The sequence below is a fragment of the Dromiciops gliroides genome, chromosome 2, assembly GCF_019393635.1.
Source record: "Dromiciops gliroides isolate mDroGli1 chromosome 2, mDroGli1.pri, whole genome shotgun sequence".
In the NCBI taxonomy this organism is placed as follows: Eukaryota; Metazoa; Chordata; class Mammalia; order Microbiotheria; family Microbiotheriidae; genus Dromiciops; species Dromiciops gliroides.
In genome coordinates this window covers 115,029,840-115,042,121 of record NC_057862.1, presented here as the reverse complement: position 1 = coordinate 115,042,121, position 12,282 = coordinate 115,029,840, and the positions used below count along the sequence as shown (strand labels likewise).

The 12,282-nt window shown below is 39.1% G+C and overlaps 1 protein-coding gene across 1 annotated transcript in view; it reads right to left on the bottom strand.

The window, feature by feature from the left end:
* The window catches only part of ADAMTSL3 (ADAMTS like 3), a 584,778-nt gene that overhangs the window by 209,402 nt on the left and 363,094 nt on the right, over positions 1 to 12,282 (bottom strand). The gene's annotated exons all lie outside the window — the stretch shown is intronic.

Here is a 12,282-nt window from a genome sequence, read left to right as displayed (position 1 = left end):
TTGTTTCACTCCATTCCCTCCCACACATAAATGCAACCAGTCCAGCTGTTCCATCATATTTTGCCCAATACCTCATTTCCTGTCACAGATCACAGTGTAAGTAGCAAGATATATAGGAAATCAATCACCCACACAACACTAACTAATTATTATGCTTAGGTTTAGATCTAGAAATTTATGTTAGGCTATTTCTCCTAGCAATAAACCCTGCCTTGCATGCACCTTGAAACTACCTCCACCTGTATAAAGTTAACCCAAACAAGGACACATTTCTGATTTTTTTTTCTCACTCTGATCTAATACAGATCTAGCCCCATTTTCCTATTTGGCTTTCTCTCAGCTGATTTTCATGTTCCTTTTTCTCATTCCCCTTTCCTTATTTTCCCTTGTCCTCTAGTTCTTGGGACCATAGATGTGTTTTTTTTTAAAAAGTGAAAAAAAAAAAGAATGAATTACCTCGCCCAACAACTATAAATGTTTTGAAAGAAATTCTCATAAAATACCCTTTCCTTTTTTGATGTAACAGCTTTTTTAGTTAGTCCATTTAGGGGAAAAAAAAATCACGAATGTGTACTATGGAGACTGGTAACCTTTCTAAATGGGTGACAATAATTTTGACCTTTGTTTTGTAAGGCTACGGAAGGGTGCTGTCACTGTGGTGATAAGTGCAAGTTGGTCTGGGATTGAAGATGTCCCCTTAGAAGAACTCAGTAGAAAGTAGTGGCTCTAGTCCAAGAACCTGAGTTCAAACCCCATCTCTGATGTTACTACCTCCCACAAGTCACTTAACCTCTCTGGGCTTCAGTTTCTTTATCTGTAAAATGAGGAGGTTGAAGTAGATTAGCCCCTGAAGTCTCTTCCAATTTTAGATCTATCATCTTTTAGTTTGTTTTTTTTTAACTTGGGAAGAGACATCCCACATTCTTGCTACTGAAAACTAGTCCTTAGGCATAAGTTGTCATAGTTTGGTGATGGAACTATTTCACATTTAAAGTTCAGGACTAATTAACTGTCATGGGTCGATTATCAGATTATGGGCAGTGCTAACAAGACTGTTTTTAATTTAACAATTAGTTTAATAACAAAGGTCTTCATTGGAGCTGCTCAGTTCATTGAAACAGAATTGGCTCTGATAAAGTGACAAATTACCTGATTTTACTTTTTTGTTTCTATATCAAAAAGGCATTCCCTTACAAGTGACACATGGCATCTCATAACACTGTGTTGTACAGCGCCATGCATGCAAAACTTCACACCAAGTTAAAGCTTCATCCCTCACTCCTTGAATTTCTCTGGCTACTTAGTCTGACCTCATCTATGGATTTATTAACTTTCTATTGGATTACTAAAGCCATTTTCATATGTGTTTTATCTACCTATTAGACTATAAACTTCTTGAAGACAGGGATGACATTTTTCACTTCAAGACAATTCAGCAAGGTATCTTCTCCCTGCAAGGCACTACGGAGGAAAGACAGATAGCTAGGATACAAGGAAAAGTGAAATAGATGTGGGAGAGAGGTCCAGGCAACACAATGAAAAATTTCAGGACCAAGAGATCGCTTATTTGTACTTTATTGTTTTTCTCCTTTCCTGAAATCTATAGTCCAGCCAAACTGGTTTTCTAGTTGATCAATTCCATCTCTTCTTGCCACGCTTTTGCCTTGGTACTGGCTATTCCCCATGCCTGAAATGCATTTTTTTTTCATATCTACCTTTTAGAATTCTTCAGGTCAAATACCACCTTCTAAATAGGATTCCCCCCAACTAATAGTATCCTTCTTTAAACTGCCAAATATTTATTTAGCATTTATTCTGAATGTACTTGGATTTATATAGTGTTTTCCCTGAAAAAAACCAAACTTTTTAAGAAGAAGGATTTTTTTCATTTTTTTTCCTTATAATCTCAGTGCCTAGCATAATGGCTGGTACATAGTAGGCACTTAATAAATGCTAGCTCATTGATTCAACTAGGAAAAGGGGGATGGGAGGATTTTGAGAAGGCTCTTGGGATGGGAAGCATTTGATTTGCTACAAACTTGATCTTTGTATCTTCTTTGTATCCCTAGTCTTTAGCACTGTACATCATTTTCAGTAGGTGTCTCAATCATTTAATAAACATATACTGAGTGACTAATCCTTGTGAAGCACATGCTATGTACTATATTTCCTACAGGTAGATTTGCATGCTTTCTAGCCCAGACTTAAATCAATTTATTTAAGCTCCATTCAAGGCTATACCACAGTGGTATTTCCAATAATTCCCTGGGGTACAGTATGACTAAAGTTGCTGCTATACCATACATAGAGCTAGATGAAGGAGAAATCCTTCAAAGGGGAAGTTAAAGCTTGTCTTTATTTACTGTCATTCTGTGGTTCTGGCTCCTAAGTCAATAATGAGTAGCACAAGGGTTCTGTTTAGATTAGAAAATGCAGAAGCCCTTTTCCATAAATAAATGGATTTTCCCCCCTGTCAGTTTGGAAAATGTGAACAAAACAACAACAAGCAAAACCTAAGATGATTTTCCATTTCTTTGAGGGAACATAAAAATAACTCTAATTGTAGGTAGAGGGATGAAATAAATAGACCTCTTGAGATTTTTTCTATAATATCTCAGTACCAAAAAATAATTTTACAAGGTTAATAACTGCATTTAGATATGTTTTTGTTAAAATACTAATTTGTCTTGGTTATAATTTAGCATAATGTAATTATTTTTCAGGTGTTAGTTTGGCAAGGGATGCCATCACTTATCCCTCTCATATTTGAACTAAAATTTCTATAGATTTCATGAATGGCTGATTCTTGAAACACTTTCTAGTTGGCACTGTAGAAAAATGATTACTATATGACCATTTAGGGGTCAGCTCTTTAGAAATTAAGGATTATCCTTTTATTTAGAATATTAGCAAGGAAATTGACTAGATGGTAGCATGCAACCTGTGGGGACATTTATATATTACTTAAAATGATGCATGAATATATCATATGCTATTATGATGCAATCTTTATCTTCAGGTCTTTTTATCACAAATACCTGTAAGTTCTCTTTTTCATTGAATTCCCATTTTTTGCCCTGAAAAATCATAATCAGTTTTTCTGGGTAGGTGATTCTTGGTTTTAATCCCAATTCCTTTGCCCTCCAGGAATATCATATTCCATGCACTCAGATCCTTTAATGTATAAGCTGCTAGATCTTGCGCTATCCTGAGGGTAGTTACACAGTACTTGAACTGTTTCTTTCTGGCTGCTTGCAATATTTTCTCCTTGACCTGGGAGCTCTTCGTTTCACAGATGAGGAAACTGAGGCCCAGATCCACATATCCACCTATCCAAAATTACATAGGTAGTAAGTGCCAGAGGTAGAATTTGAACTCAGGTCCTTTAATTCCAGAGCCAGACTTGGCCACTGCCACACTAATTATATTACTTCCTTTTCTAGTCACTGATGGAGGGATTATCCACATTAATCAATCATTGAATCAGTAGCTAAGTACTACCACTTAGATATGATTCTTTGATGGCCTCTACCCAGACCCCTGAACTTTCTCGGGAGTGTTTTCATGTTAACCTATGTGAATAACTCCTTGGTAGAATTTCAGGAGTGTCTGTGTATACCTAAACTCTTCTCTCTAGTTATATTTGTGGGCCATAGGATTACTGATTAATAGCTGAAAGGGATCTTAAAGACTATTGACTCTATTTTATAGATTTGAAAACTAAGGCAGAAAAAGGTTAGGTGACTTGCCCAGGGCCACATACTTGGTAAATGTATGAGGTAGGATTAAAAACTAGGTGTTCCTGACTCTGAATCCAGTGCCAAATACACTAGAACATGCTGGAAAATTGCTTCCAAATGATGTCTTGTGGTTCCTTGAGAGACCTGGGGATCTAGAATCTGGAATCAGAATCATGACCACAGCAGCCTTGCCAAAAGCAAAACTTTGGTACTTAAAACTTTTTTTTTAGAAGACATAACAGGACATCATCTATACCTTGCTTTATCTTCTGGCTAGCTGGGAACTTTTTGGTGATCCAGGAGTGCCCCCAGCAACCTTCTCTGCTATTCATTTATTGATCTGAAAACTATTTATAAGTAACTGGCATATTTAAAGTATAGGTCTAGGCAGTAGTAAGGGAGATAGAAAGATACCCTATTGACCCAAATATAAACTATACCTTCACCCCAGTCTGGCTTGAATAAAACCTGACCGTGGCCTTTTCCAATAATGCCTATAGACAGTTTTTTCTTTGAACAAGTTGTGTGACCTATATTAGAGGTAGCTGGTTGTCTCTCTTGAGGTAGCTTCTTGCTTGGCAGAGTACTTCCTGCTCCTCTTTACTCTGTGTCCCCTACAATGATTACAGAAATACTCAGTTTGGCTATGGAAATGTAGTAGTAATTACAGTCATAGGATCTCTTTATTATATCTGTCCAATAACAATAAGTAGTACTCATTTACATAGCACTTGAAGATTGTGCCCAATAATAGTAATAGTAATTCCTTTATTATTTGGCCCTTTAAGGTTAACAAAGCACTTTCTTCACAACAACTGTGTGAGTTACAACAAGTAGTACAAGTAGTAATATTCCCATTTTACAGATGAGGAAACTGAGGCTTTAAAAGGTTATTTTGTCTTTTAACATGGCTAACGTGGAAATGTTTGGCTTGGCTAAACACATATGCAACACATTTTTTTTTTCTTGCTTTTTCAATGGGGAAAGTGGGAGAGAAGTTGAGAGGGGAAGAATATAGACCTGAAAACAAAATGGAATTGAAAAAGCATGCACAAAGATGTGTATCTTTGTGTGTGTGTGTGTGTGTGTGTGTATACATACATACACACATACATACACACATATACTTTTTCTTAAAGACTGATAGTTACTTATTCAACAATATAAGGCTAATAACATGCAAAGTCTGGACTCACATCCTGATCTCCTGCTGGGTACCGTTTCAGGGTCTTTCTACTGACTATGTCATTTATGTATCATTGGTTTCCTATATTGTTACATCCTTGTCAAAGTAACTTTGTTTTAAGTTCTATTTGATCACAATGTTAAATTCTGTACAGATAAACCCAGTCTTCATACTTTGTCATTGAAGTATCCTAGTCATATGCTTACAACTTCAAAACAAGAGGAGGAAGCAGTCATGGGGATCCAGCTAGAAAATCCAGCCAATCCACAGGATAAAGGCAGATGGTAAAGACTAGAGATCATGAACGTGGTCTTGTGACCATCAGAAGTCTCCACTCAGCCAGAAAATACAGGTCCAAGGTCATTCACCTCAGAGAGAAAAGAGTAATGTAATGGAAAGAGATTGGGATGGAAAACCAGAAGACCTAGGTTTGAATGCTGATTTTACTACTGACTGACTGTGTGGTGTCCTTGGACAAATCGATTCCCCTCTCTGCATTTCAGTTTTCTCATCTGAGTTTGGACTAAATGATCTTTAGCTTTTTTTTTTTTCACTTCTAAGTCCTTTGAACCCAAACAGGAGAGGTGAATATCCATTGCCTATAAGTTTAAAACTTATTTCCCGCCCTGACCTATTGGCAAGATTTTGGCAGCCATATTTGTTCTCTTGCCCCAGATATTGAAGAGATAATCTCTCCTGCTATTACAGCTTCTTCACTTGCCAACCTTTGGTACATTCAGGGCAGGGACCTCCCCTAACCTTTATCAGGCACAGGAAGTGGAGAAAATGCAAAATAGCCAGTTGTGTGCTGGAAAAACAACTACTGTACCTAATTAGAACATTAAAAACACATCAGATGCCAATATTTGATAAGAGGCAGCTTTTCTAATATAATCCTTCAATTTGAGTGGTTAGACATTTTGGGGGTTTTTTGTTGTTTTTTTTCTGACCCGAATTAACCTTGGCATTACAATGCTGTACCTTCCAGTTAAGAGAGAAAGTTTTCAACTGATTTCATTATAACAGAAATAAATAATATCATCTCCATCACACCAAGAAATAAATGATCTAAGATATGCACCTTAAGGCGAACTGTGAGCGAATCAGCTGCTTTTTTCTCCAGGAGTCTGTTTCATTTTCTGTGGTGTTGTAAAAGACACTGACACTTTAAACTTGTTTTTGAAGCAGTTTCTAAAGGAACCTCCAGGCAGGACTGTTAATTTAGCAAACCAACACTGTATATTTTAAAAAGAAAAAGTGGCCAGTCAGCTTTAGAATAACATAAGCAGATGGGAGGGATCTGGAACAGTTCTTTCCTTTTGAGAGAAAAGAAGCAAAAAAGCAAAAAGGTAGAAAAACCTCCTGTGTTTGGCAAAAGCTAGACAAGAGATCTAACACTCCCAGAAAGGATGGGACACTGCTTCTGGCTGGCTCTTCTTTTTCCTTTTTTTTTTTTTTTCCCTTCCCTCAGTGACTGAGAAATCTGGAGAGGGAAAGTAGAGGAGATGAGTTCCTTCTGTTGATCAGAGTTTGGCCAGGAGCCCAGAGGGTGAGGCCCAGACCTTTTTAGCTGAGAAAGAGGCTTTTGAACTCCCCTTGGTGCATTTACTGCTCAAAATGTTCATCTGACACTTAGCCTCTGCTATCTGCTGTGGTTACTAATCACTGTGTAAGTCCTCCCTTCTGTAAGAGGCCCAAAGCCCCCAAGGGAAGGGACTCTTTCTTACCTTCCTTGGGTATGCACACTGCCTAGCTGAAAACAGGTGTACAATAGACCAAAGAAGATAATGCCCTTGAGAACACACTCAGTGATGTTATCAAGAAGGAAGAAGCAAAAGTGTGAGCTTAGTGAGCCAAACACAAGGTGAGCAAACCCTTTAAGCCACAAGTATTTGAGTTGTGTTGGGATTTTTTTCTGGATGCCTAATGAGATGTGCTGCCCTCAAACATGTCCCTGGGCATCTTGACCCCACATAAAACTGCCCCAGTCAAAGTTTCTTCAAGATGATGTCATGAATACCTTATAACAAATTCTTGTCTTAAATGAATTGAATCTGCTAAGACCAATTTCAAGATGGTGGTGAGCTCCTATTTGTGGAAAGCCCCTAAATAGTATAGTAACTCTCTTGGAATTTCTCTACAATGCCCCAGAAACCTCTTGACCCTGGAAACTCACTCCACCCCTGGCCTTCACACAATGAAGTACCTTCTGCCCCTGCAGTTTTTGCCTCTGGTTGGCCCATTGCTCCCAGAATTTTAAGAAGGATGCCCAGGGCAGCCATGTAGCTATTCCTCTGCAGGCTGCACTTCTCATCTTCCTAGGCTTTCTCTTCAATACCCTTGTGCCTGGTACCTTCAATTTTACCATCCACTTCCCTTTCCAGTTCCATTTTGAGGGCTATCTCTCATGAGAAAATAAGCTTCTTGATGGCAGAAGCTTTCTATTTGTATTTTCATCTTCAGGGTTTAGAACAGTAAATACCTAATTAATGCTTGTTGACTTGGCTTGACTTAGTTTGACTCTGGAGTAGAGCCCAGGACTGGCTAGAGTTGCTGAGTTTGCAAAGGACTAATCAGATAGAGAGAGAAAAGGTAGGGATTGAAAAGATGTGATGAGGCTTTGAGAACCCAGTGCAACTGCCACTCCTGCCCAAGCTGAAATGGAAATGTCTTAGCCCCACTCTTCAGGTGAAAAACTCCCAGGTGTGCAGGGATAAAGGAAGTGGCAAGTTGTGGAGCACCAGTATTACCATTAAAATTACAGTCTCTTGACTCTACACCACAGCTTTTAGAGTTTAAACTTTGGCCAACCAGGAATGCATTTCCCATTTATGGCACTGTTGATCATTGTAATTAGCCCCCTTCAATGCTATTTCATTTAAAGTTGTGTTTTGGAGGGGAAGAAGGCTCTTAGATGGATTTCCCCTTTACTTGGTACAGAAAAACCCAGGAAGGGGCACTCCAAGTGAAAAATCTACTCAAGAAAATGTGGAGTTGCTGGAATGAGAATGGACCTATCAACACAGATTGAGAGAGGAGGGAGTGCTGGACCAGGAGTCAAGGGATCTAGGTTCAAATTCCTGTCCCAGACATTACCTGTATGACCATGGGATAGTCACTTAACTTTTCTTAGCCTCAGTTTCTTTGTCTGTAAAGCAGGGATAATGTCTGCACTCATTATCTGACAGAGTTGTTATGAAGAAAGCCTTTCGCAAACCTTAAAACACTAAACAAATGTGAGTTGTTATTATGACTCCAAGAGTTAAGAATGCATTTCACTGGGCATGAGAGCATCATGTCAAGGCTTTCTACTATCCTTTCTAATAAATAACAGAAGACCCTATACTTGTCCCAAAATGACCCTCTTCTTCTGGCTTTTGGCCTGTGCTGAGCAGTCTCTTTGGATGTTCTGAGAGCTCCAGAACACGAAAAAGAAAGTATTGATATTTAACTGATTGCTCTCTTAAGACTTTGGCAAATGACTACAAATGAGGCCCTGGCAAGAAGCTGGTCTTTCTTTGGCCTTAGCTTCATCCTATACCAATTTTTAAAAGGAGAAAAGGAAAAGGTCAAGAATTCACTACACATGTATTTATAAAATGTTAGAGCTAGAATGGATGCTGAAGATCACAAAAACCAAGGTACAGAGAGAACAGTGACCTGCCCTCCAAGTCACATAGGTAGTTAACTATATCAGAGCTAGAACTGGGGCTCAGCTCCCTGGTCTCCCCACTCCTTGTCTCCTTTTCTTTCTGTTACACCATGCTGCCCTCCTTATTGAGCTCAACTAGGAAATGTTGAGATAGCTTCTTTTTCATTCGATGTAGGAATATAAAGGAAGATTAAAATTGGGCCATTTATGTTAGAAAGAGGATTTCAGCAATGTTACATTAACATCTGACTGGATTATGTTTTTAATATAGTTATCAGTTCTTTTTTATTGATTTCTTCTGACTTACTATTAAAAAGAAGAAATCAGTTGCATGTATCTATAGGAGAGAAGGAAGAAGCATTTATTAAATGCCTATGATGAGCCAGGCACTGTGCTAAGTGCTTTAGAAACATTACCTCATTTGATCCTCACAACAACCCTGTATGGTAGATGCTACTATTATTATTATTATTTATTCTTCCTTCCTTCCTTCATTTATTTATTGAGAAATAAGGTCTTTAATCAGAGTAGGAGCAGAGAAACTGTAGCTCATGGTATCTCAAAGCAAGATACTAGGAATACCCCAAGATGGGAACTGAGGACAGGGTTTATATGTGGTAAAAGACTGCTCTTGAGTCATGTATAGAAACTATGGTTAACTACTTAATGTAAATGAAGCTTTAACCAAGGTAACTATAAGACTTCCCTTGAGATAAGAGTAGAAGCTACTTAACTTTCAATAGAAACTACTTAATGTAAATGGAATCATTTGCATAATAACATAAAGTCCAGGGAGTAAAGTGGGAAATCTTTGGGAGGGGATAGTTTGCTTGGGGGGAGGTCCATAAGTCAATCAAACATGGAATTGACAAAGATCTGTTAACCCCAGGCAATTTATTTGCTTGGGAAGGGGGAGTGTGTGGGGATCAGTCAGTTCTCAGTAAATTTGTGGTTATCATTCCCTCTTCTTGGTCAAAATGAATTCTGGAATTTCTCTATGACCAAAAATAGTGTTGGGGAATAAAACACAGGATACTCAGGCCATGTCAGGCATCTTGGGAAAGCTGTCTCCTCTGCTGTCCTCTACTTCTTTTTCCTGGTCAGATGAAGTTTGGTATGGCTGGTAGTGTGTCTGTAAGTCCATTCTTCAGATGTGATAAGTGGATCTAGGTGTCAATTCCTTTCAGTTTTGCTGCAGAGTGGTTGGTCAATGTGTGGGATAGGTGGACTTGAGTCAATTCAGATTCTGAGGATGGGGTCTGGAAAGTGCCCAGCCCCCAGTCCCTGTTATTGTTAGATTATTCTGTTCATGTTTTATTCCATTGCTAATAACAGAAATCATATATTTTGCTTTGCTGACCCTGGTACCATCCCTCCCTGCTTACATTCCAAGCCCTTAGTCCTTGTTATAGTTAGCCATGCCATTGCTATAACACACCTCTTACTCCCCGCCCCCCCCCCCTGTTCTATGACCAGGCTGGAAAGATGTCTCTTGCTAGCGCAGACCCCACCCTGATACTACCTCCACCCCCCCCCTTTTTTTTGCATTCCTAAGTCCTAGGTCCCGGTACCAGCTCCTGGTACCATCTCTCCCCTCTTCCCCCTTTCCCCTCCTTACACAGGTATAGTGGTTTCACCCTTTCCCCCTCAAATGGTTTCACCTTTTCCACCCTCCCCTTTCCCCCTCGCTCTCGGAACATGCATCCATACCCTGATCATGAGCTGAACATGCATCCTGGGTGAAACAGGATTGGATGTTAGATTATGAGCTCACCTTGTGCACAAGGGGACCCCCCCAAAAAACTTCCATAAAAACCCAACTCAGGGGCAGCTAGATGGCGCAGTGCTTAAAGCACTGGCCCTGGATTCAGGAGTACCTGAGTTCGAATCCGGCCTCAGACACTTGACACTTACTAGCTGTGTGACCGTGGACAAGTCACTTAACCCCCATTGCCTAAAAAAAAAAAAACCCAACTCATGAGCCCATTAGTGCACTCCTCATCCCTTGCATGGGGTTGCCCATTCTCATGAGAATGTAATAAATCTGTATCTGCTTGACTTGGTGGTCTCCTCGAGTTATTTGGGTAAACTGAGGCAATTATGTCCCAAACAGTCAATAGGACTTGGTAGGGGCCTTTCTACCTGGGCTGTAGGGAATCCTTGTGTAGGTGCCTTTTCCAATAGACCCAGTCTCCAGGTTTCAACTGTATGTTAGACTGAATTAGGATTGAGCCTCTAGAAAATGATAAGACCAAGCCTCCAAATTTTGAGTCCAGACTGGAACACCACTATTATTTTAATTTTACAGATGAGGAAACTGAGGAAGACAGAGGTTGAGTGACTTGTATAGAACCACACAGCTTATAAGTGTCTGAAAATGGATTTGAACTCAGGTATTCCTGACTCTAGTCCTAACACTCTAAACACCGAGTAATCAAGGAGGCAAGAAATTCTATTCTTAGGCAGATTGATGGCCTACCCATCCCAATACAATGTTTCTGACAGTGGTATTAAATTAGTTTTTTAGGGAGAAGCCATAATGGGAAGGGCACAGTTTTCTGGATTATGGAAGCCATGGTTCCACTATACCCCAACACCATTTTCTCTAGGTGAACATGACTGTGAGTGGAAATTAAATTTAGTCTATATGCCAAACTCTTCAATTAACTATTTTGTCTGTTTCACAAGAGTATGGTTCATCTGTTGCCATTTTTCTCTCTGAAGTACATATAAGCCTTTTGCATCTTTTACTTTCATTCCAAATCACCCATGGAAAATTTATTAATTCTGCCTCTCTCTCTTCCTTTTTTGAGTCCAACACTCGCATATTACAGCTCATTTTTTTCTTACAGCAAAGGTCTTGGTCCTATACTCTTGCACCTTGAATCTGCCTGAGTATATGATGGAAATGATATCCTGTTCACAACCTTGTGTACCTTCTCCTGAGCAGGGATGTGCCAATATTGTCTCATTTCAACACGGACTCGGTATGAATCCAAGTTAAGATATGAACAATCACTTGGCAACCGGCACCAAAAAACTGTACTTATTCTGCAGGCACTACTGATAGACAATCAAAAAAAGGAGACATGGCTTCATTTCCCCGTTTCATTCACACAAAGCATGATTACATAGAAGTGCTTCCATATGGTATGTGGATAATCTTAGCCAAAAATGGGTTTTGTCTTGCCAGATTCAGAGCTAGAAAAACAGACGTGAACAAATCATACAAAAAAATTATGGAATGGGAACACTCTATATTCATGGAAGTAGGAGATCCATGTTATTTTTAGCCTTAACTCAGGTACATGCACATTAAGAGCTAATGAAATGCCAGGAGCACCCAAAACTGCATACTCCCTCTTGTCAAAGGTTCCTTCTTCAGACATTACTCAAAGATATGGACATTCCTTCTTGAAGAAGTTCTAGATAATGGAATGAGGAATGTGCTAGTGAATGCTTAACAACTAGCTCTACCCCACCCCAAATTTATGATATACTTTTAAATGTAATATGCATTATTAACATTTTGTCCATCATTTTCTTAAGTCTAGAAAATTAACAAAACAATAAATTGATCCCTGATTTATAGTGTTTGCAGATTTCTGAGTTGTAAATGCTCATACTGAGCATAAGGCTGGCCCCAGCATATGCCTGCTTAAAACCTTTATTTTCTTTTTTCTTTTTTTGGTGAGGCAACTGGG